At 43.1% G+C, this 24535-nt stretch overlaps 1 long non-coding RNA gene across 1 annotated transcript; it reads left to right on the forward strand.

Moving 5' to 3' along the window:
* Positions 1-329: 329 nt before the first annotated feature.
* LOC147359665 (uncharacterized) lies at positions 330-24299 on the forward strand. Its single transcript, XR_015141131.1, has 2 exons — positions 330-23030; positions 23417-24299. It is a non-coding gene; the product is annotated as an uncharacterized LOC147359665 (long non-coding RNA).
* Positions 24300-24535: the final 236 nt, after the last annotated feature.

Below are 24535 nucleotides of genomic sequence, written 5' to 3' on the forward strand. Positions count from 1 at the left end.
TCAGAGTCTTTTCCAATGAGTCAACTCTTCGCATGAGCTGGCCAAAGTACTGGGGTTTCAGCTTTAGCATCATTCCCTCCAAAGAAATCCCAGGGCTGATCTCCTTCAGAATGGACTGGTTGGATCTCCTTGCAGGCCAAGGGACTCTCAAGAGTCTTCTCCAACACCACAGTTCAAAAGCATCAATTCTTCGGCGCTCAGCCTTCTTCACAGTCCAACTCTCACATCCATACATGACCACAGGAAAAACCATAGCCTTGACTAGATGAACCTTTGTTGGCAAAGTAATATCTTTGCTTTTGAATATGCTATCTAGGTTGGTCATAACTTTCCTTCCAAGGAGTAAGCATCTTTTAATTTCATGGCTACAGTCACCATCTGTAGTGATTTTGGAGCCCAGAAAAATGAAGTCTGACACTGTTTCCACTGTTTCCCCATCTATTTCCCATGAAGTGGTGGGACCGGATGCCTTTTCTCCTATTTTGCCCAGTTTAGGTAGGAACTAGGAAATGCTGGAAATCACAGGAATGGAGTCATAGGAATGCTGGAGTCACAGGAAATGCTGGACAAAAAACAGGGAGAGATGGAAGTAGCCACGGGGAGGCAAGGGACCCTGCGAAAGCCTGGAAGGAGCTACCTAGTCGTGGAGTCTTGGGCGGCCTCCGCCTGGCAGGAGTGGGGAGCTTGTTCTGTCCTGCACAGGCTTTGAGAACCAGAGGCTGGACTGGAGGCTGAGCATGAGGAAAGCATATTCAATGTCCCTCATGGCAGATGAGAGACAGGTATGAAGCAGGATGTGGACAAAACCTGTGAACATAAATTGTGGATTGGAGAAGAGCATTTGACCCCCAGGGCATGCATGGAGCAAACACTGTTTTAGATATATTTAATTTATTTATTTGGCTGCACTGGGTGTTAGTTGGGGCACACGGGGTCTCCCATCTTCCTTGGGGCATGCAGGATCTTTAGCTATGGCGTGATAAGAACTCTTAGTTGTGGTATGTGGGATCTAGTGCCCTGACCAGGGCTGGAACTCAGAAGCCTGCACTGGAAGTGCAGAGTCTTAGCCACTGGGCCACCAGGGAAGTCCCGCAAATCACTCTTCCTGGCTTTAACAAACACTGGCAAACCAACCTGGTCCTATCTGAGGATAAGTAAAACCAACAATATCATTATCAACAAAAGAAGGGGAGATTGAAAAATCTTGCCACAGGAGGGTGGATCAGGTGGGAGGACTAAGGCAGAGAAATCCAGAGAGCAGTTTATGGTAGAATCCAGATGGTCATTTCAGAAAACTATAAGAGGCTCGCACAATCTGCCTGAAGGTCTCTCTGAAACAGAAGCAGCGGTGTCTGGACAAAGGATCTGGAGGGGAAAAGGCAAAACAATTATACCGAGGAATGATGATGGGAGGAAGCAAGAAAAATATATGTGCTTAATGGCTGGAATGAAGTCCCTGTGAGAGGCAAGGAAGGGCAGTATCGCTATTTCCTGCTGCATGAAAGTTTACCATGGGTGTGGAGGACGTATCTGAGAAAGTCCCTCAGAATTTAGGAAAAAGGAGACACAGTGTTGCAAGGACGAGAGTGACGATAAGGGAGATTTCAGAGATGTCGGCCAGAAAATGTACAGCTGTGTGACACCAGTGTGTTTGGGTGCTCAGTTGCGTCCGACTCTTTTGTGACCCCATGGACTGTAGCCCACCAGGCTCCTCTGTCCATGGGATTGCCCAGGCAAGCATATTGGAGTGGGTTGCCATTTCTTCCTCCAGGGGATCTTCCCGACTAAGGGACGGAACCCTCGTCTCTTGCATCTCCTGTACTGGCGGGCAGATTCCTTGCCACTGTACCACTTAGGACACCAGTATTGCTAAACGAAAGGGAGAGAAAGCCCACAGGAGGCAGGAGCAAGTCACCCTGATTCAGGAAATGGCAACCCACTCCAATATTCTTGCCTGCAAAACTCCACCAACAGAGGAGCCTGGCAGGCCACAGTCTGTGGGGTTGCAAAAGAGTCAGACAGGACTGATCCACTGACCACGACCATGGCAGAGTTTCAAAAAGAAAAGAATGTGATCCTGAAATGCTCCATATATGTCCCAGTGAACATTGATGTATGTATTGAACAGCACGCTATCACTGGACGTGCCAAGGAGATAAAAATATATTATTTGCAATCCCTCCTTGAAAACCTTCTTAAGACATGTTTGCAAACTGAGCAATAAAGCACAGCTAAGAGCTTGTCAACCATATAGGACTCTCGGTGAGCAGTGATAGCAATTAAAGAAGAGATGAGCTTCAGTGTCACCATTGTGGTTATAAAATTGAATTAAAGTCAGACATTCATTCAGGAAACAAAATGCTTATAATATATAAAATAATAGTGTCATAGCCATGATCTGGATCCCAAAACTTCAGAGAATTATTTTAAAAGACTGGGAAGCACATGAGACAGTGTGGGGAGAAAAATAATAAAAAATAAAGTGCTGAACTCATTGTCTTACAGGGGCCCTATGAATTTGTATCACTGTAATGTGTTTCTAGATTTTAGTTTTCTTTATGTGGATGTGTGTGTGTTAGTAGCTCAGTCGTGTCCGACTCTTTGTGACCCCACGAACTGTAGCCTGCTAGGCTTCTCTGTCCATGGGATTCTCCAGGCAAGAATACTGAGTGGGTTGCCATCCCCTTCTCCATTAGTTTTCTTTAGGTCTACCTATATTTTTTATTTTTCTAATACAAATAAGTATTGACTTGATTAACAAAGAAACAGCAGAAGCTAAAGAAGATATCAAAAAATAAACCTCCCTGAGATGAATTTGACCTGAAGTTTTGAATATCTACATAAGCTCTAGTCTCAGAAGAGCCCTCTCTGTCTTTCATGTCTTTGGGAAAATGATGCAGACAGAGGCCAGGTTGGAGGTGGCACCCTACTGTGGCTAATGTCACTGACAATGGCGAGATATTTTCTTGGGATGAAGGGGGAAAGAAGGGTAGCGAGATGAGGTCCAGCTTCTCCAGTCTTGCAAAGCTAAGGCTGTTTCAACCTCCAGGTAACCCAGGAATGCCCCATGGAATTCAGAATTCACTTATAGTAGAAGAATGAAGCTTTCACTATTTTCTTTTGAGGAGAGCAGTGGGTGTTGACCTCAGAAATATTATTTTACCTTTCTTGGCCTTTGCTTCCTCATCTGGAAAGTAGGGGTAATAGGTTTATCTCAAAGGTCCCTTAAAGGATTCAACGCATCAGGGGCATAAAGCATCTAACGTAGCAAGAGAAACTGTAGGTGCTTCCCTGATGTCTCCCCTTATCTTCCCAGGACTGCAAAGTTTCTGTCAATCTAAACTTTGAGGGAAAGATGAAAGATGAGCTGCCAGTGGGCTGGTGCTCTGGAGAGTTCCAACGTGTCTTTGGGAAGGTTAGGTCGGGGCTATCAGGGAAATGGAGTTTAAGGTCAAGGTAGAGAGGCTAGCTCTGACACCCACTTGAAGTCAACAGTTTCTTTCTCTTGACACAACGACTCCAAAGTGCCTACGAACTCTGTTCTGAGATTTCAAAGGAATACTTCCCACTTACATTTCCATTGAGGAAGGTATTGCTGTTTGATTCAGTAACTCTCATTCTTAACTCTCTTTCTGTGGAAAAGTTGCTTGCAATGATCCATCTTGAACACAGGAGGCTGAGAAACTTGGGCTATTTATAGCCACCTCTTCTTCTGGTTGCAAAAGATGAACACTTCTTGGGAAGGTGGTACTTCCCTTATTCAGGCTCTTGCAGCCTAGAAAGGGAAACTCCTTTGATGAATCATTGACCAAGGCCAGGGCTTGGCCAACTCTGGTCTTTCAAAACCTTGTCTCTGGCATTGCATTCTCTAGGAAGTCTTCTTGAATCTCCTCTAAAGTTGGGTTATTAAAACCAACCCCACCTTGTTCCCTGCTTCCTTCTACATCCTCCTCTGCTTGGGAGAAGCTAGTCTGACAGTACATTCCCTCGGTTTCTGCTCGCAGGGGTTAAGGTTAGATTCTGCTAGGCAGAGGTGCCAGTTTGGTGTTTTGAAGGCCGAGGAGAAGGAGAAGTTTTTATTTTATGTAGCAGCTGTCCTGTCCAGGAGTAAGTGTCAATACATATGGGATGTTGCCATTGGCTTCCTCTCACTCATTCTGTTGAGAATTCACTTCAGCACTACTTCCTGCATTCTAGTCTTTGCAAATTTTGACTGTAGCGCATCCCACCATTGTTCCAACTTTCAATTCATGGTGTTAAGTCTCTTTCTACTTGAAATATCTGGCAAGCCTCCTGTCTTCCATTTCAAACTTGGAAACACCCAGACCAAATTAAGCACTCTGTTCTTGGCAGGCTTTGAGCACCTTGGACTCTTATTGCCCAGATCAACAACTCGGAGGTTGAGTCTATGGACTGTGGAGTAAAGCCACAATTTTCAGTGTTTTCAGCTGCAGAGACCCGCGAAAGATTCTTTAAAAAGAAACCTAATTGGAAAAAGAACTTGTACAAGAATGCTGCTGCTGCTAAGTCACTTCAGTCGTGTCCGACTCTGTGCGACCCCATAGACAGCCCCAACAGGCTCCCCCGTCCCTGGGATTCTCCAGGCAAGAACACTGGAGTGGGTTGCCATTTCTTTCTCCAATGCATGAAAGTGAAAAGTGAAAGTGAAGTCACTCTGTTGTGCCCGACTCTTAGCAACCCCATGGACTGCAGCCTTCCAGGCTCCTCTGTCCATGGGATTTTCCAGGCAAGAGTACTGGAGTGGGGTGCCATTGAATAGATACATGTAAATGCATAACTGAATCACTTTATTGTACACCTCAAACTAACACAACATTGTTAAACAACTAGACTCCAAATTAGAAGTTTAAAATATATATATTCATGATAAAGAAGACATGCTGATTTTTCCCTCTCTTTATGTTGATCAAATAAAAATATTTTAATTTGCTAAAAAACTGTGAGGGTGGGGCTTCCCTGGCAGTCCAGTTAAGGTTAAGCCTGGTTAAGACATGCTTCCACTGCAGGGGGCACACATTCAACCCTGGTTGGGGAACTCAGATCCTACATGCCACATGGCATGGCCAAAAAAAAAAATCTAAAAAATTGTGAGGGCAAATCAAGAGCCTCCACAGCTAATTCTGATATAAAAGTTTTCATCAGTATTTGTAGCATTAACAGATAGTATGAGTATCGAATGAGGACCTAAACCCATGAAATCAATAGTAGTAAATTTTCAGACTCTGATGAGTCATTTCAATATCATAGGGTTAACCACTCAGATAGGCTGCAACTCTTAGCTATTGGCGCCTTAGAGTGTTGGTTTTTTCTTGATTAGGATACAACACATTTATCTACTAGTGGAAAACTAATAAGTTTCCCAACCGCCTGCCACTTGACAACCACACTTTTCTGATTTTGCAGAACTTGACAGTGCTCACTAGCATAAAGAGAAGTGGAAAGAATTTGGTAAATGATGACCCCTAGTCTGCTTTAGAATATAAGGTCCTACTTCTTTTAGCTGGTCTTGCCATTTTACATCACTTCATCTTGGAGCACTGGGGCAGAAAATGACAGGTGTACTTCAGACAAAATACCACATATATCCTTCAGTAGGAGCAGGCAAACTTTTTCTGCCTATAGGTGGATTACAAGACCCTCTTTGCAGACACTTACTCAGGCAATGCATATTCTGCTCAAAATTACATTTTTGACTCCTTACTCCAGCCATCCACACTCTTCAATGGAGGAAGACCCCCTGTTTCTGATTATTCAGGCTCCTTATAAGCCCCTCACTCACACAGACTGAGCACTTGAGCATATGGGCCTAACTGGGGGATGTACAATACTTGCCTGCTTGATATATGCCAACACACTGATATATATGGGGCTTCCCAGGTGGCTCAGTGGTAAAGAATCTGCCTGCCAATGCATGAGATGCAAGAGACATGGATTTAATCCCTGGGTCAGAAAGATACCCTGGAGAAGGAAATGGCAACCCACTCCAGTATTCTCACCTGGAGAATCCCATGGACAGAGGAGTCCGGTGGGCTACAGCCCATGTGGTCACAAAGAGTTGAACACAACTGAGTGACTGAACATACTCACACACACAGACTCACACACACAGAGGTATATGTCCTCTTGACCTTTCCCATATATACTGTAATTGTATTTTTCTCTTTCTCCTTTTCTCTTTTTCTTTCCCCCCATTTTAATCAGTTTTATCTGTGTAGTTCATTAGTGTTAAGGATATTCACATTCAGTCCAGTTCAGTTCAGTCGCTCAGTCATGTCCGACTCTTTGCGACCCCATGAATCGCAGCACACCAGGCCTCCCTGTCCATCACCACCTCCCGGAGTTCACTCAGACTCACGTCCATCGAGTCAGTGATGCCATCCAGCCATCTCATCCCCCGTCGTCCCCTTCTCCTCCTGCCCCCAATCCCTCCCAGCATCAGAGTCTTTTCCAATGAGTCAACTCTTTGCATGAGGTGGCCAAAGTACTGGAGTTTCAGCTTTAGCATCATTCCTTCCAAAGAACACCTAGGGCTGATCTCCTTCAGAATGGACTGGTTGGATCTCCTTGCAGTCCAAGGGACTCTCAAGAGTCTTCTCCAGCACCATAGTTCAAAAGCATCAACTCTGCAGTGCTCAGCCTTCTTCACAGTCCAATTCTCACATCCATACATGACCACAGGAAAAACCATTGTGCAACTAATCTCCAGATCTTTTTTCATCTTGTAAGACTGAAACTCTGCACTCACTAAACACTAACTCCCTCTGCCCCCCTCCTCCCAGGCTCTGGGACCTACCATTCTACTTTCTGTTTCTGTGAATCTACTTTAGATAACTCTTACAAATGGAATCATACTGCATTTGTCTTGTTGTGACTGGCTTATTTCATTTAGCATAATTTCTTCAGGGTTCATCCACATTGTAGCATGTATCAGAATTTCCTTCTTTCTTAAGACTGAATAATATTCCATTGTATGTATGGACCATGTCAACCACTGATTGACACTAGGGTTGCTGCTACCTTTTAGCTATTGCAAATAGTGCTATCACGAGATATGCACGTCTCTTTGAGGTCCTGCTTTCAGTTCTTTTGGGTATATACTCAGAAGTGGAATTGATCACAACAGCTTTCCAACAAACCACAACCTGTCACAGAAGTGTTTATTTCAATGATGTTCATGTAAAATAAACTTTAGAATTGGTTGGCCCCAAAAACAGGACATCAAAAGCATAGGCAACAAAAATGAGGGAAAGCCATTTTTTGAACTTCTAAAATAGAAAAGCTTGGCCTCTGATAGCCAGGTATATGGGATATGTTGTTTCACAATTCAGGTATGAGTAATGTCTACCTTTATAAGGTCAAAAATAGATTATCATTCAGGGCCTTCATGAAGACAGACAGCATGTTGACAGAAATATTTTCATGCTCTAAGACTGACACATCTGGTCTCCAATGTAAGAAGAAATTATTTCAGCAACAATAAATAGTTTTCAATGTAAAGCTCAAAAATTTTATACTTATATCTTTATATTTTTGAGGAATCCCTATATTGTTTTCCACTTCCATTTGACATCCCATCAACAGTTGTAATTTCTCTGTACTGCCAGTTTCCTTACCAACACTTTCTGGTGCGTGTGTTTTAAAAGCAGCCATCCTAATGGGTATGATGCGGCTTTTCAGTTCTTATAATGAAAAAAAATGAAATCACACAATCTGGGAATCTACATTTTCCCCTTTAATATCATGAATATACTTTAAAGTCAACAAATATTCGTTTGCAATAGAATTGCCATTGTCTGCATAGCTTTCTGTTCCATCACTTGCTTTCTCTGTAGCGTTGGCCAGGTTACTCAACCTTTCCCTGCCTCCCTTGTAGGATTAAATGCAAAGAACCTAAAACAGCACATCTCAATACATGTTAGCTATGATTATCAACGCTTTCATTATTGTTTGCCCACTGCATTGATGGACGTAAATAATTCCTTATTGACTTTCAGATTAGTTTTGCATTTTTATTAATTTTTTTACTTACATGGACATGAGCTACATAGCTGCAGTAACTTCTTTAAAAAAAAACCATGCAAACAGGTCCCCCTTTTCAGGAATCAGTTGACCAAAGGAGAAATTCCACCCCAGCTGAGACCTAGCCTCTATTCTTGGCTTCCTCAGAACACTATTTAGTCACGTAGAGCAGGCCTCCCCACCCCTTTCAGAAATACATTGCTCTGGCCTTGGTTTTTAAACAAGTCCTCTCATAACTCATTGCTGAGGTATCTCACCTGCAGATCTGTGGACCTGAAGTTTTTCTAGGGGCTCGGCACAATGATGCATGGCTCAGAGAAAGTTTAGTCAAATATTTACATGGAGGAATGTGGCACTTCCTACCCTGGCACTCTGATTACCATCAGAGTCTTATCTTTCCCCATAAAAGGAAGTGTGGACATGTATTAAGTTGTCAACACTAGCGAAATACAAGGTCTAGCATAGAGGGCCTGCCTGGGAGACTTCTTGAGGTCCTAATAACATCTGAGGGTGAGAAGGAGATTCAGCTGGAAGAGGGAGGTTGCGGGGTTTCTGAGGCTGGGAAGTCTATGAGGTCAGGTCTACTTTGATGGACAGTGATCTGCCTTCTCTTTAACTCAGTTTTTTTTTTTAATGTTTTAATTGGAGGATTATTATGTTGCAACATTGTGCTGTTTTTTGCCATACAATACCATGAATCAGCCATAAGTGAAATATGCCTCCTCCCTCTTGAACCTCCCCCCGACCCCACCTCATCCCACCCCTCTAGGTTATCACAGAGCTCTGGGTTGAGCTCCTTGTGTTATACAGCGACTTCCCACTAGCTACTTTACAGATGGTACTGTAAATGTTTCAGTGCTACTCTCAATTTGTCTCACCCTCCCATTCCTCCACAGTGTCCACAAGTCAGTTCTTTAGGTTTGCATCTCTATTCATACCCTGCAAATAGGTTCATTGGTACCATTTTTCTAGATTCCATATGTATGTGTTCATATACGATATTTTCTATTTCCAACTTACTTCATTCTGTGTAACAGGCTCTAGGTTTATCCATCTCGCGTGAACTGACACAAAGTCGTTACATTCTATGGCTGAAACTCAGGGCTTTTGAATGGTCAATAGACTGCATTGTTATCATCAAAGGGAGGAAACTGCTAATGACCAAGATGGATCTCCATCTCAAGCGTCTTGGTGATAGAAACACACATCAGAGAAGCCTTCTCTGAAATGAAGCTGAGCATTACGTGGGGAGAACTTGAGCTTAGAGGCAAGACAGAACTGAGTTGAAATTCTGCCTCTGACACTAGATTGAGCAGGTAACCAAACCTCTCTGAGTCCCTGTCTTCTTGTCTGTCAGCTAAAGACAGCATGCCCTACCATACAGGTTTCGCATAAAGATTAAATTAGATCACATATCTAAAGTTCCAGCATGATGGTTTGCTACAGAAGATAAAGAGTGACCATACCAAACTGATAAATTCCCAGCTAAATGCAGAGAAACTGATGGTTTTGAATTTGGGGAACGCAGTAACATGGAAAAACTCCTGCCTTTTATTGGCTTTTTTCTTAATATTAAAAATAGGACTTCTAGGAGCTGAAAAACTCCCAGTGGGAAAGTATTAGTTTAGACCAACATCATCACACACGAGCCTCACTATGAAATACTTATTTTAGCCCGAACTTTAACACATCACCATGTTTCTTCTGTGGGGTGTCAGCATCATCCCAATACACTTGGAATAATTCATTCATCCATCCATTCATTCTACCAACAATTACTTAGGGTTTACTGCCTCTCGGAAGCTGTTACAGGCACTGAAGATCCCAAGTTGGAGGAGATCCAGTCCCTGCCTTTGGATGACCCTAGCCTAGTGGAAGAGGGAAAACTCTAAATCAACACTTTTGTGTTATAAACTGACAATCTGAACAATAGGCACAGTTATAAAGGTATCGATGGGGGTAGCAGACAGTGGAGTTTTAGAATTGGAAGGAAATATAAAAGCTGATCATCCAAACCCTACTGATGCAAGGAGTCTGCCAAAGTGATCTTCAATCTCTGGGGGTTCATGACCCACCTGCACTCCCAGCCTTGGGCAGCCTTTGGGCAGCTGTGACAGTCTGAAAGTTTTTCCGAAAGTTGAATCAGTATTTGTCTCCTGGGAACTGTCACACAGCTCTGTGGAGTTAATCCCCTTTTTTCACATGACAAGCCTTTAGATACTGGAGGTCAGCTCACAGGTGACAGGCCAGCAGAGATAATTTTAGCCTCGCATGGCCCAGGGGAATACTGGGCTATCCTGGGATGCATCTGACTTCAAGAAGGGATTCTGTCTGACATTGAGGACATATTGAGACTGTCTCATTTTGGATTTTAATGACTAACCTTAATAATTTCACTGGAATTTAGAAAGTACTTTAGTATTCATTATTTTGCTATGTCCTCACATCAACCTGGTGAGATGGTTCAGAATGATTTATTATACAAGACTCTGAGAGGTGGCACGCGCAAGGTCACACTGATAACGTCTGGTTGAGTTGGGACCCAAATCTTGAGATCCTGAATGTAGAACAAATGCCACCCTAGTGTCTTCTCCCTTCAATGCTAGCTGTCCTGCATTCAGTTAGTCCTGCCCACAGTTTACTAAAATATTCACCCCATAGTATCACTCCCTTTGCAAAAGTCCTCAGCAATTCCTCTTACATTCCAGTGTTAACCTCCAAGCCCTTAGAATGGCATTCAAGGCTCTCAAAATTGTCTACTTGCTGGGAGTTTCAGGGATGGTGGGGTGGATGGATGAAATCCGAGTAGACACTGTCAGTACAGTGATAGTCCAAAGAGAAGTAAGTACACAGGTTATTTTGAGAATACAGAGGAGCAAGGTGAAGGTCATGGGGGCTTCTGGGAGTTGGGGATGTCTGCGATGGACTTGAAATACATGCAACAGGTCAACAGAAGCCAAGAGGATGTGGCGGGGAGAAGCAGCTTGGCAGCCGTGTGCAGGACACCATACAAGTCTCAGAGAAGGAAGAGGCTATCTTGGAGGCAGAGCCAGTTCCCGTCAGCTGTCACATTCAGGGAATTGGATTTTATATTGCAAACCGTGATGCACCCAATTGGATTAAAGCAGGCCAGTTGCAGCTGCATTTGGGATTGGCATTTGAGGGCCAGTCCTTTGGTGGCCCTGGTGAGGAGGGTGGACTGGAGCCAGAAGTTGGGGTGGGTGAGTGGGAGCCAGTCTGGCTAAAGATGAAGTAAGTGAATGTCATCATGAATCAGGGGAGTGAAGATAAAGGACAGTAGAGGTCATCCCAGGAAAAGGAAGGATTTTCACATATTTTAGGAGGGAAAACCAAAAATTTCTGATGACTGGGTGCTTGTGGTGATGGATCAAGGAGAGGGAGAAGTCAGGCTACTCATATTTCTTGGGAACTCCTAGATTGGGAGGAAGATAATGATCTTATTGCCACACTTATCCTAGACTCAAGGAGGTGTTGCAGGAAGGAGGTGTGCAGTACCTATTAGTAGGTACGTTGATTTCTTTGGGCTGATCTAAAAATAGAGACTGCCCCCTCATGTTGGTGGGGTGACCCCAGTGGCTGGCTATTCCTTTATACCCATTGCCTCTCTTTCCTGGGGCTGCCTTCTTTTGTTTAGGACTTCCCACGGTTAGGTGAGGCCTTGCAACAGGACTCTGATAGTCCAGCCTTGTCCTTGCCATACTCGGCCACATTTTGTCCTCTCCACCAACTTGATGCAGAACATGATGGAGACTTGACAGGGAATGAAGGTCCCTCTCTGCTGTGCAGAGGAGAGCTGGCCATTAGCCAGGAACACCCATTTTAGACATGACTGAGCAAAAAAGTAAATTCCTATCATGTTTGAGCCATTGTGCATAGCATTTCTTTGTTACATTAGTGAGCCCCACCTAACCTAGGCTCCTTTCCTGTTTTTCCTAAGTCACCTGAATAGGAAAGCTAAATAGTTTAGCACAAAACTATTCATGTCAGTCACTGTACTCAGTAGATTTATGTGTATTACCTTATTCAATCCTGTAAGTGTTCTGAGATGTTTAAACACTCTTGTTTTGCAGAAGAAAGGAAAACTCCCTCAAATGTATTGCTTTGCTTAAGGTTATACTGTGTTTCCTTAGAGACATACACAAGACTGTGCAAAGCAGACTTTTTTCATGGTTTTTGAATTCTGTTTTCCTTTTAAGCTCTATTGAGATGTAATTGACATGTAACGTCGTGTACGTTTAAGGTGCCCAATGGGATGATTTACTGTGTGTGTATATTGTGAAACAATTGCTGCAGTAAGGTTGATAACACCTCCATCACCTCTACAGCTACCTTTTTCTGTATGGTAAGAACTTTCTAGATCTCTGTGTGTGTGCTCAGTCACTCAGTTGTGTCCAACTCTTTGCAACCCCATGAACTGTAGCCTGCCAGGCTCCTCTGTCCATGGGATTTTTCAGGCAAGAATACTGGAGTGGATTGCCATTTCCTCCTCCAGGAGGTCTTCCCAACCCAGGGATTGAACCTGCGTCTCTCGTGTCTCCTGTGTTGGCAGGCGAATTCTTTACCACTGAGCCACCTGGGAAGCCCTTTCAAGATCTGTTCTCCCAACTTCCAAGTAAACAACACAGTATTGTTACTTACAGTCATCACATTGCATATTACATCCTCAGAACTTATTCATCCTGTAACTGGAAGTTTGTACCCTTTGTACACTTACAGTTTCTTAGGAAATTCCCTGTCTCTGTGTCTCCAACCACACTTATAAAGCAAGATCATGATCCAGGAGAACAGAAAGTGAAGAGGAAGAGGAGGAGAAAAAGCTTAATAGCTTAATTCCTTCTTAAAGAAGGAATCCTTCTTTTGTTTAGGTCTGACTTCTGTAAATATCAGAAGCATTAAAGAGCATGTGCGTGGGATGAGCACATGTTCACAATGACTAGTGAGTGCTTCTGAAAGCAGTGCTGTCCTCCTGATGGCCTGGTTTTCATATCCTGTCCTTCCATGTTGGGTCTCTAGGCTTTAGTCACCCTGGTCTTCTTTCAGTTCCTCAAACAACTCATGCTCCTTCTTGACCCCATGGCTTTGCAAAGCGCTATTTCCTTTGCCTGGAATATCACTACCCCAATGCAATTGGTAAACTTGTACTCATCCTTCTGCTTTCCCCTTCTACATCACTTTCTCAGGGAAACCCTCCTTGACCCTGAGGTTACTGTATGTCCCTTGATAACTCTCTCATTGCATTCTAAGCTCCTGCAGGGCAGTCATCAGAATTTGATTACCTAATATCTTTTAACATCTAATTCTGCTTTATTGACTATGCCAAAGCCTTTGACTGTGTGGATCACAATAAACTGTGGCAAATTCTGAAAGAGATGGGAATACCAGACCACCTGACCTGCCTCTTGAGAAACCTATATGCAGGTCAGGAAGCAACAGTTAGAACTAGACATGGAACAACAGACTGGTTCCAAATAGGAAAAGGAGTATGTCAAGGCTGTATATTGTCACCCTGCTTATTTAACTTCTATGCAGAGTACATCATGAGAAACACTGGGCTGGATGAATCACAAGCTGGATTCAAGATTGCCAGGAGAAATATCAATCACCTCAGATATGCAGATGACACCACCCTTATGGCAGAAAGCATAGAAGAACTAAAGAGCCTCTTGATGAAAGTGAAAGATGAGAGTGAAAAAGTTGGCTTAAAGCTCAACATTCAGAAAACAAAGATCATGGCATCTGGTCCTATTACTTCATGGGAAATAGATGGGGAAACAGTGGAAACAGTGTCAAACTTTATTTTTTGGGGCTCCAAAATCACTGCAGATGGTGATTGCAGCCATGAAATTACCTTGGAAGGAAAGTTATGACCAACCTAGATAGCATATTAAAAAGCAGACATTACTTTGCCAACAAAGGTCCGTCTAGTCAAGGCTATGGTTTTTCCTGTGGTCATGTATGGATGTGAGAGTTGGGCTGTGAAGAAGGCTGAGCGCCGAAGAATTGATGCTTTTGGACTGTGGTGTTGTAGAAGACTCTTGAGAGTCCCTTGGACTTCAAGGAGATCCAACCAGTCCATTCTGAAGGAGATCAGCCCTGGGATTTCTTTGGAAGGAATGATGCTGAAGCTGAAACCCCAGTATTTTGGCCACCTGATGCGAAGAGTTGACTCATTAGAAAAGACTCTGATGCTGGGAGGGATTGGGGGCAGGAGGAGAAGGGGACGACAGAGGATGAGACGGTTGGATGGCATCACCGACTCGATGGACGTGAGTCTGAGTGAACTCTGGGAGTTGGTGATGGACAGGGAGGCCTAGCGTGCTGCAATTCATGGGGTCGCAAAGAGTCAGACACGACTGAGCGACTGAACTGAACTGAACTGAATATCTTTTAGGGACTTCCCAGGTGGTGCCAGTGGTAAAGAGCCTGCATATCAATGTAGGAGAAACAAGGGATGCAGTTTCCATCCCTAGGTTGGGAAGAACCTCTGGAGAAGGAAATGGCAACCCACTCCAGTACTCTTGCCTAGGAAATCCCATGGACAGAGGAGCCTGGCGGGCTACAGTTCACGCGATCACAAAGAATCAGACACAAATGTGCACGCATGCACCAGCATGCACCAACTTCTTTTAGAATTCAGTGTCTGCTAGTCCATTCTTCCCAGCAGACTCTCAGCTCCATGAGGACAGAGATGGAGTCTACTGGGTTGGTTTCTCTATCCCCAGAATCTAGTAGAAGGCCAGGCACATAGCTTTCACTCCATAAATACTGGGTGAATGTGAAAAAGATATTTTTTTTTCTGAGTAGAATAATGAAAGAACAAACTTAAAGAAAAGCTACTCTTCCAAATGGCTTTCTGGGAAACATACTACACATGTTAAGTTCTGAAATGAATCAGGCTACTTGGTAACTTGAGACTGACTTAAATCTAAACCAAGTAAGGGACTGTTCCATTCCACAAGTGAGGAGGCAGAGTGCACAAAAGTGTGACACAGATCCCTGGGTCATGAGTCAATGGTGGGGGCCTCTCTTACTCTCAGCTGCCCCTGCTCACTTTAGGTACTTCGTATTGGATGTTGACTTTGATGAGGATTTGGGGGTCGAATGGCAGCAAGCCCTTGTCCCAAAGGAAAGGGAAAGAGCATCAAAGTTAAAACCCTGGCTTAGCTACTTTAGGTGCTCTAAGACCTTGGACCACTCTGAGCCTCCATTTCCTAACTTGTAAGGTGGAGAGAATCTTATTTTTCTAGAGTCTACCTGTAGGAATCTTGCAAGGCTCAAAGGTGCCATTGTAGGTGGAGAGACAAACACTTAGTAGGTGCTGCAAAAATTTTAACTGACGTCTAGTATTTTCCCAGCATTGGAGTTTCTTTCAGATGGCCAGGATGTGTTTCATGTGAACCAGTAAGTCAGCAGCTCCATTAATAAAGACGAGAATGACTTTTCCTTTCACTGGTGGGTAAAAGGCTGGCTTAATTCCTTTCCCAGTGACAGAGATCTGAAGACAATGATTTGATTCCCTGATCATGAACATGCCGCTTCTTCACAAAGTGTGAGAAGTTGAGCAAAGAGGAGTGCCCTGGTGGGGCCATGTTGCATGAAGCCTCTCTTTGAAAGAGCTTGTGTGTGTCCTATTCATGATTAGCAGACACGATGTGGTGAAGGAGTTTGTGTCTCCAGATTCAGACATTTCTGAGGACTTACTAAGTGCCAGGTACACCCTTGAAACACTTTTCACATGCTATTTTGTTCACTTCCTGCTTTATTTCTGTGATGAATTTATTATCCCTATTTTCAGGGTAAGGGAATTCAGATTCAAATCAATGATTTCGTCCTTGGTCACATATAGCAGAGTTGGTGTTTGGACCCTTGTGTGAAGCCAAATTGCATGCATTTCCAGATGTAGTTTGTTCTCTTCCTAGTGGGCTTCCCAGGTGAGTCAGTTGTAAAGAATCCACCTGCCAGTGCAGGAGATGCAGGAGACAAGGGTTTGATCCCTGGTTTGAGAAGATCCCCTATAGGAGGAAATGGCAACTCACTCCAGTACTCTTGCCTGGAAAATCCCATGGAACTGGGTGGGCTACAGTCCATGGGGTTGCAAAGAATCAGATACGACAACTTCTGAGCACGCATGCATACACTTCCTACTAAAGTGCATTCTGCGGAGAATGAAGACCAAAAATATGAATTGGAAAACCTCGTCTAGCTTTGTTATTAGTATTACTAACTATGAATAGCTCTTATTATCACCTGATAGCCTCGGAAACAACTGGTTTCCTTTGGAATGAAAGAACTTTCCATTTTCTTTTATAGAAGCTCAGTGGTTCTGATTTCTCTGTTTGATGGGGCACAAAAGCCCCTGGGTAGAAGGCTGCTTAGTGGAGTGGAAAAGGGTCAGACTGGGGACTGTTTCCAGCCCTGATTCTCCTTTGCATGACTTTGGGAAATTCATTCACAGTCTTCAAGCCTCATTTTTCTTCTGTGTGAAATGAGGACAATTATGTTGCTTGCTCGCCTACGTTTATGGGTTTTGTAAGGCTCTATCAAGATAATTGTTGCACAATGTTATGCAAAAGACCTCGTGTTATTATTCTAAGGCAGAGTCATCACTTTGTTCCCACTTTCACTTTGCCTACAGAATCTCTTGGCGTCCCACCCCGATGAGAATTTATGGCTCCCTGGATAGAACAGCAACATCTCGCTCCCTGTGACTTAAATGCATCCTGACGTGTTTCAGCTTTTGCGTACAGGAATGGTTTCTAGTTGGAGGAGACACAATTCTATTTTGAGGTTGTGGGCTCGAGTCGCCGCTAAATGCAGATTCATTTGCTTCCATTGACGTAAAGTGAATCCTTCATTTGCGGACAGCTCTGCTGCCCAAACCCAACCTGTGACTGCAGCCAGTGGCCTTATCTGGCAAGTCTTGTCACTGTCAGAATCAAAGCCAAATACGGCAGGGACTAGTAATTTCACTGAGGTGGTCTATCCTGTGACCACAGAAGTCTGCTTTGGGGGTTTCAGTCACCATCAGAGACCCTTGATGGGATAACAGCCCTTGAGTTCATTTTTGTTCTGGTTCATTATCTGGATAAGCTCCATAGCCAGCTCTCTTCTGCCTTATCTGAGGGGACAGAGCCAGCCATGAGTGAGTCATAGGATCTGGTCAATCACATTTCTATAATTTTATTAGAACGACTGGGTAGATTAGCTTTGTAAAACATGGAAAAGTGTCTTGGGCATTCATCAGAGTCTTCCACAATTCCTAGAATTATTTTGTGTTTTTTTTTTTTTTCACAGTAGCCTCTGTGGAAAGAGAGCAGGGAAGCCAGGAGACCTGAGTTACTGGTCCTAACCCTGGTAACTCCAGGGGTAACCTTGAGTATGGTCAGAATGCTTTTGGTCTTGGCTGGTGGTATGGACAAAGTTCCATAGAGCTTAGGGCTTGGCAAGAGAGGGGCAGAGAAAGTTTCTCTAGGGAGACATTGGAGACTAGGGTTTTAAATTATGAACTTGATTTCACCAAGCAGACAGAGACAAGGGCAAGGTGTTTCCAGTCAGAGAAAGCTGACTGAACAGAGTGATGCAAGATGAAAGTCGGTGAAGGGTCTCAGGAATGGGACATCTTTGATTGTGATGAGAAGGAAGGTTGTGCCGCAGAGCCTGGAGAGGTAGAGGGTGGAAGCCAGATCTGGACAATGGGCATCTCCCAAAGGCTGTTGAACATGGGGAGGCGGGAAGGGAATATGATTACGATTTCTTTCATTAAGCAGTCGACAGCCATGATAAGACTGAAGGAATCACTTGTTGCTCACATTAGCCCTGAACAGTATGTGAACCACCACTGATCTCCCCATTTAGCAGATGAGAAAGCTGAGCCTTGGAGAGATTAAATGCTCAAGGACACACTGCTCAAAGAATATAGAAGATAAAAATAACATTTCAGCATCATGATTCATACTTAAGCCTGACAGGATTCCATTGAGTTCCTATAAATGTCAGAGATTAGATAGCATTTGCTCTGAGGCATTATCAGGGTTTAGACATTCATCCAAGATTCTAGAATGGAAAGAGGCCAACACTGCTTCAGTAAAATTCAGAGTCATTAGCAGAGAGATCATTTGGCCTCTCTCTTAATCATTTCTTACTCAGAACCGTTTCCTTCTTTTCATTGGCTCTAGGGGAGGCTGGGACTTGTCTGAAGATGGTGGGACAACTAAAATTTTTGTAGCGTTTTCTGCATCAGCTCTGATAAGGCAGACAGACTTCATTTATGGATGTTAATGCCACAGTGGAGGACTGAAATTTTCTGGGAGAGTGAAAGGAATTTTAGTCTTTGCAAATACAGTAGTCTGCCCTTATCCATAGAGGGGATACATTAGAGGACACTCAGTGGATGCCTGAAAGTATGGACAATAATGAACCATGTATATACCATGTTTTTTTCTCTATATACATGGCTATGATAAAGTTTAATTGATAAATTAGGCACTGAAAGAGATGAACAACAACTAATCATAAAGTAGACTGTGATAAAAGTTATAATGTGACCTCTTTTTTTTTTTTTCTGTCTCAAAATATCTTGTACTGTACTCACCCTTCTTCTTGGGAAGTTTTGACATGAAAATGCCTATGAGTTGCTGTTTCCGGGGAAGGCGCCAAGATGGCGGAGGAGTAGGACGGGGAAAACACTTTCTCCCCCACAAATTCATCAAAAGAGCATTTAAACGTCGAGTAAATTCCACAAAACAACTTCTGAATGCCGGCAGAGGACATCAGGCACCCAGAAAAGCAACCCAACTCCTCGAAAGGAGGTAGGAAAAAATATTAAAGACAATACAAGAGACAAAAGAGGGAGGGACGGAGCTCCGTCCCGGGAAGGGAGTCTTAAAAAGAGAGAGGTTTCCAAACACCAGGAAACCTTCTCACTGCCGAATCCGTGCCGAGCTTTGGAAGCACAGAGGACAACATAACAGGGAGAAAAAATAAATAAACAATTAAAACTCGCAGATTGCGAGCCCTACGGTAACTCCCCCAGCGGAGAAGCAGCGCAGATGCCTGCACACGCCATTGGCAAGCGGGGGCTGGGCAGGGAGGCGTGGCGCGGGCTGCATCGCTGAGAGTAAGAATCTGGCCTGAATACCCTGAGCACTATCTGAGCGAAATAATTTGGGCTAGCAAACCAGACTGTGGGATATCTACCATGCGAAAAGCCAGCCCTAACCTAAGACACCGCCAGCCCGCGCACGGAACAAAGGACTAAACAGAGGTAGCCGGCTGCAAACCTTCCCCCTCCGGTGACAGGCAGCCAGAGCTGGAAGGGGGCAATCGCAGCCCCAGAGAGACATTATCTATAAAACTGGCTTCTTTGCTAACTAAAACTTATTGGGGGTCTGGACGGTCAACATCTGCCTGAGAAGGTGTGCCGGTTTTACACCCAGATAACCAAGTGGCGGGGAGGCGATAAGTTGCAGCATTGGCGCTCGCCAAACACCTCATCACCTGAGCTGCTCGGACCTGGGAAGAGCACAAAACGCAGCCCCAACTGAGTCTGCGCCTCTGAGGACTACCTGAGTGCCTGAACCTGAGCAGCTTGGACCTGGGAGGTGCATGCAACCCAGGCCCAGCCTCGGATTGTTCCCGGCGGAACAACCTAGAGCCTGAGCAGTGTGGGCAGGGAGGCTACACGCACCGTGAGCGGGGGCAGACCCAGTGTGGCTGAGGCACTGCGAGCGCACGCCAGTGTCATTTGTTTGCAGCATCCCTCCCTCCCTCCCCATAGCGCGACTGAACAAAGAGAAGAAATACAGCTCCACCCACCAGAACACCGACACAAGCTTCCCTAACCAGGAAACCTTGACAAGCCACCTCTACATACCTACACACAGCGAGGAAACGCCACAATAAAGAGAACTCCACAAACTGACAGAATACAGAAAGGACTCCAAAACTCAGCAATTTAAACAAGATGAAGAGACAGAGGAATACCCAGCAGATAAAGGAACAGGATAAATGCCCACCAAACCAAACAAAAGAGGAAGAGATAGGGAATCTACCTGATAAAGAATTCCAAATAATGATAGTGAAATCGATCCAAAATCTTGAAATTAAAATGGAATCACAGATAAATAGCCTGGAGACAAGGATTGAGAAGATGCAAGAAAGGTTTAACAAGGACCTAGAAGAAATAAAAAAGAGTCAATATATAATGAATAATGCAATAAATGAAATTAAAAACACTCTGGAGGCAACAAATAGTAGAATAACAGAGGCAGAAGATAGGATTAGTGAATTAGAAGATAGAATGGTAGAAATAAATGAATCAGAGAGGATAAAAGAAAAACGAATTAAAAGAAATGAGGACAATCTCAGAGACCTCCAGGACAATATTAAACGCTACAACATTCGAATCATAGGGGTTCCAGAAGAAGAAGACAAAAAGAAAGACCATGAGAAAATACTTGAGGAGATAATAGTTGAAAACTTCCCTAAAATGGGGAAGGAAATAATCACCCAAGTCCAAGAAACCCAGAGAGTCCCAAACAGGATAAACCCAAGGAGAAACACCCCAAGACACATATTAATCAAATTAACAAAGATCAAACACAAAGAACAAATATTAAAAGCAGCAAGGGAAAAACAACAAATAACACACAAGGGAATTCCCATAAGGATAACAGCTGATCTTTCAATAGAAACTCTTCAAGCCAGGAGGGAATGGCAAGACATACTTAAAATGAGGAAAGAAAATAACCTACAGCCCAGATTATTGTACCCAGCAAGGATCTCATTCAAGTATGAAGGAGAAATCAAAAGTTTTTCAGACAAGCAAAAGCTGAGAGAATTCTGCACCACCAAACCAGCTCTCCAACAAATACTAAAGGATATTCTCTAGACAGGAAACACAAAAATGGTGTATAAACTCGAACCCAAAACAATAAAGTAAATGGCAACGGGATCATACTTATTAGTAATTACCTTAAACGTAAATGGGTTGAATGCCCCAACCAAAAGACAAAGACTGGCTGAATGGATACAAAAACAAGACCCCTACATATGTTGTCTACAAGAGACCCACCTCAAAACAGGGGACACATACAGACTGAAAGTGAAGGGCTGGAAAAAGATTTTCCATGCAAATTGGGACCAAAAGAAAGCAGGAGTCACAATACTCGTATCAGATAAATTAGACTTTAAAACAAAGGCTGTGAAAAGAGACAAAGAAGGTCACTACATAATGATCAAAGGATCAATCCAAGAAGAAGATATAACAATTATATAATATATATCCACCCAACATGGGAGCACCGCAGTATGTAAGACAAATTCTAACAAGTATGAAAGGAGAAATTAACAATAACACAATAATAGTGGGAGACTTTAATACCCCACTCACACTTATGGATAGATCAACTAAACAGAAAATTAACAAGGGAAAAAAAAAAAAACATGTATCTATAAAGTTCACTAAAGCAAAGCACAGTAAAATGAGGTATGGCAATAAAAGGCGTTAAATTTATCAAATAAAATAAATAAATAAATAAATAAAGTGCTGAAAAATTAAAAAAAAAAAAGGAACAGAAGAAATAACATAAGCAATAAACTGTCTTGAGCAAACAGAAAGCATCTGTAAAAATTGCTAGACTGGATGGTGTCGACAATACGAACTATTTTTTTTTCCATCTCATGTCTTTTTCCCCTCAGTCTTCTGATCATTTCTGTTTTTCTTTATCCTGGCCTGACATTACCATCATTATAATGTCTTCAAAAGTTCAGGAATGTATCTGACAGCTTGGTGTTGAAGTGGGCATTCCAGGAAAAGATAGGTAGGATCTAGCTACTATACTGTTTTAAAGCTACTGCTATTTCACCATAACCCAAAATACCCATATTTGGAAAGAGTTAACTTTTCATCATTATTTTAAGATTGATATTGCCAACACAACAACTGAAATAAAGGCATAAATTTTCAAAAAAAAAAAAAGAAAGAAAATGCCTATGAGTTGAATGACAGGCTTTATGATACAGCATTAGGCTATTGACCTTCTGATGATGCTCTAGAAGGTGGGTCATCTGCTTCAAATGATCCTGGACCATTGAACTGTAATGATGCTGATGACCGGATGCCAGGAGCAGATGATGGTGATGGCTGGGGAACCCCAGGCAGGATGCAATGGGATGGGATGAGATTTCATGAAGCTACTTAGAATGGCCCACAATCTGAAACTCATGAATTGTTTATTTCTGGAATTTTTCATTGACCTTTTTTGGATCAAGTTTGGCCATGGGTAACTGAAACGGAGGAAAGTAAAACCACAGATAAAGGGAACAACTGTATTTTCAGAGAGGGTGATACTTTTCCACAGACTTGCAGATAAACTCAAAAGAATCTACTTGCCTGGATCAAGTTTAACAAGGGTTACCATGTTGCATCTCAGAGCAGGAAAGGATAAGTCAGTGAAGGAATTGGAACTTATTTCCTGAGTTGCATTTCCAACAGCCATAAAAAGGAATTCTTGCTTTTGACACTGGGAGTTGACCAATCAGAATTGAAGTACTCTCTCTCCATTTACAAGTGTAAACTTTTGGAAGTCACTTACCTGCCATGAATCTCAGTTTACACACTTTAAGGTACATCTAATATCCCCTTCCATATAGAGGTGTTGTGAGAATGCTGCTTACAAACACACATCTAGAGTGGGTTCAAAATATTTATAAAAATTATGTAAGTTTGGAATTATTTTTTTCCCCTCAGGTCTTCGATGCTTTTTACTGGTTTTTGTTCTCCATAAGGTTTTATTATAGTGATTCTGATTTTGTCTCCTAAATTCGTCTCCAGTGGCTCATGACATGGCTCCAGGAAGACTTTCCCAACACCTAAAGAATTTCTTTATTCCTTTTCCATCTGGTATTTCTACTTACTATTTTTCCAGCTCCTAGACCTACTGTGTCTGGGATCCGGGGTGAAGCCAAAGGTAGGTGTATCTTTCAACGCTCCTAGATATAAAGTGCATTGTTGAGATTAGGAAGACGATCACATTTGGGGGCTCCCCAAAGTTACTTTATCCCAAGATACAAATGACATTCTAAAATGTATGAGAACAGAATTGATAGAAAACCAAGCTAAATAGCCCTTAATTGGAAAGAGGTTTATTTTTAAAATTTTATATAGAATAAACCATTGCACATTTATTACAAAATCACTAAAAATTTATAGCAAAAAATGAGTCAAACTCTAAAATATTACAAGTTTCTTTTCAAAATGTGTTGATGCATTTTCACCATCATTGGGTTCCCATGGGGGCAATTTAATGTCTTCTGCTCTGGAAATTAATATCCCCTCTCCTTTTCTTATCCACAGCCTCAACCATCCTGATGCTCTGGGTGGCTCAGAAATTCCAAATTTCTGGCTGCCTCACTGACTAGAACAGACTGGAATGCAGCACAGCTGATGATAACAGAAGAGGCCTCAAACCACAAGGGCAGGCAGCCCCAGGAGCTAATCCTTGCTCCACCACTTCTGGTGAAAGATAAGGTCCAAGTTACTTAGCCTTCATCATAGGAGAGCTAAAAAGCATTTCCCAGGAAAAAGCGACGACGTCTCTGAGGATTGTGTGGAGGAGGCTAATCAGGGAGTGCATTCAGAAACAACATCTGCGATGGGGAGGGAGGCAAGACTTGGCAGAGGGAGAAGCTGGACCGTGATACAGCTTCTATGGAGACCTCCAGCGATCACACAGGGAGCTGAGATGGCCCTTCAGAACTGTTCTGGTTGCCGACAAATGCTTAGGTGCTTGTTCTTCCATGTTGACCTGTCATAGATGCAGGCTGCCTTCTGAGAAAGGGTCTGAAATGAAAGATCTTTTTGAGTGACTCTTAAAGCAGCAGCCAGAGGTCCTGGTGGTAGGTAGAATGAACACCTCCATCCTGAAGTGTACCTTTGCCTACATTCTCAGTATATCACAGCACCAAGGAAGTGTCCTTGGCCACCCCACTGAAACTGCAACCCCTTAATCTCATGTCCTCCTACCCCATCTGACTGATATTCATTGCATTTATCATGAATGCATCCTTTATTAGAATTTCTCTGCTCAGTATTCTGTGACAACCTAATAGGGAAAAGAATTAGAAAAAGAACAGATACATGTGTATGCATAACTGAGCCCCTTTTCTCTGTACCAGGAACCAAGACAACATTGTTACTCAATGATACTCCAATATGCAATAAAAATTAAAAAAAAGAATTTATTGTCTTTCTGGAACTGCTCTAGAACAGTGGTCCCCAGCTTTTTTGGCACTAGGGACTGGTTTTGTAGAAGACATTTTTTCCATGGACAGTGCAGGCAGAATGGTTTGGGGATGATAAGCACATTCCATTTATTGTGCTCTTTATTTCTATTATTATTCCATCAGCTCCACTTCAGAGCATCAGGCATTAGATCCCAGAGGTTGGGGACCCCTGCTCTAGGACACACTCCAA

Source organism: Bos grunniens, chromosome 14 (assembly GCF_055505025.1).
Source record: "Bos grunniens cultivar Pamir isolate PY7600 chromosome 14, Bosgru_T2T1.0, whole genome shotgun sequence".
Lineage (NCBI taxonomy): Eukaryota > Metazoa > Chordata > Mammalia > Artiodactyla > Bovidae > Bos > Bos grunniens.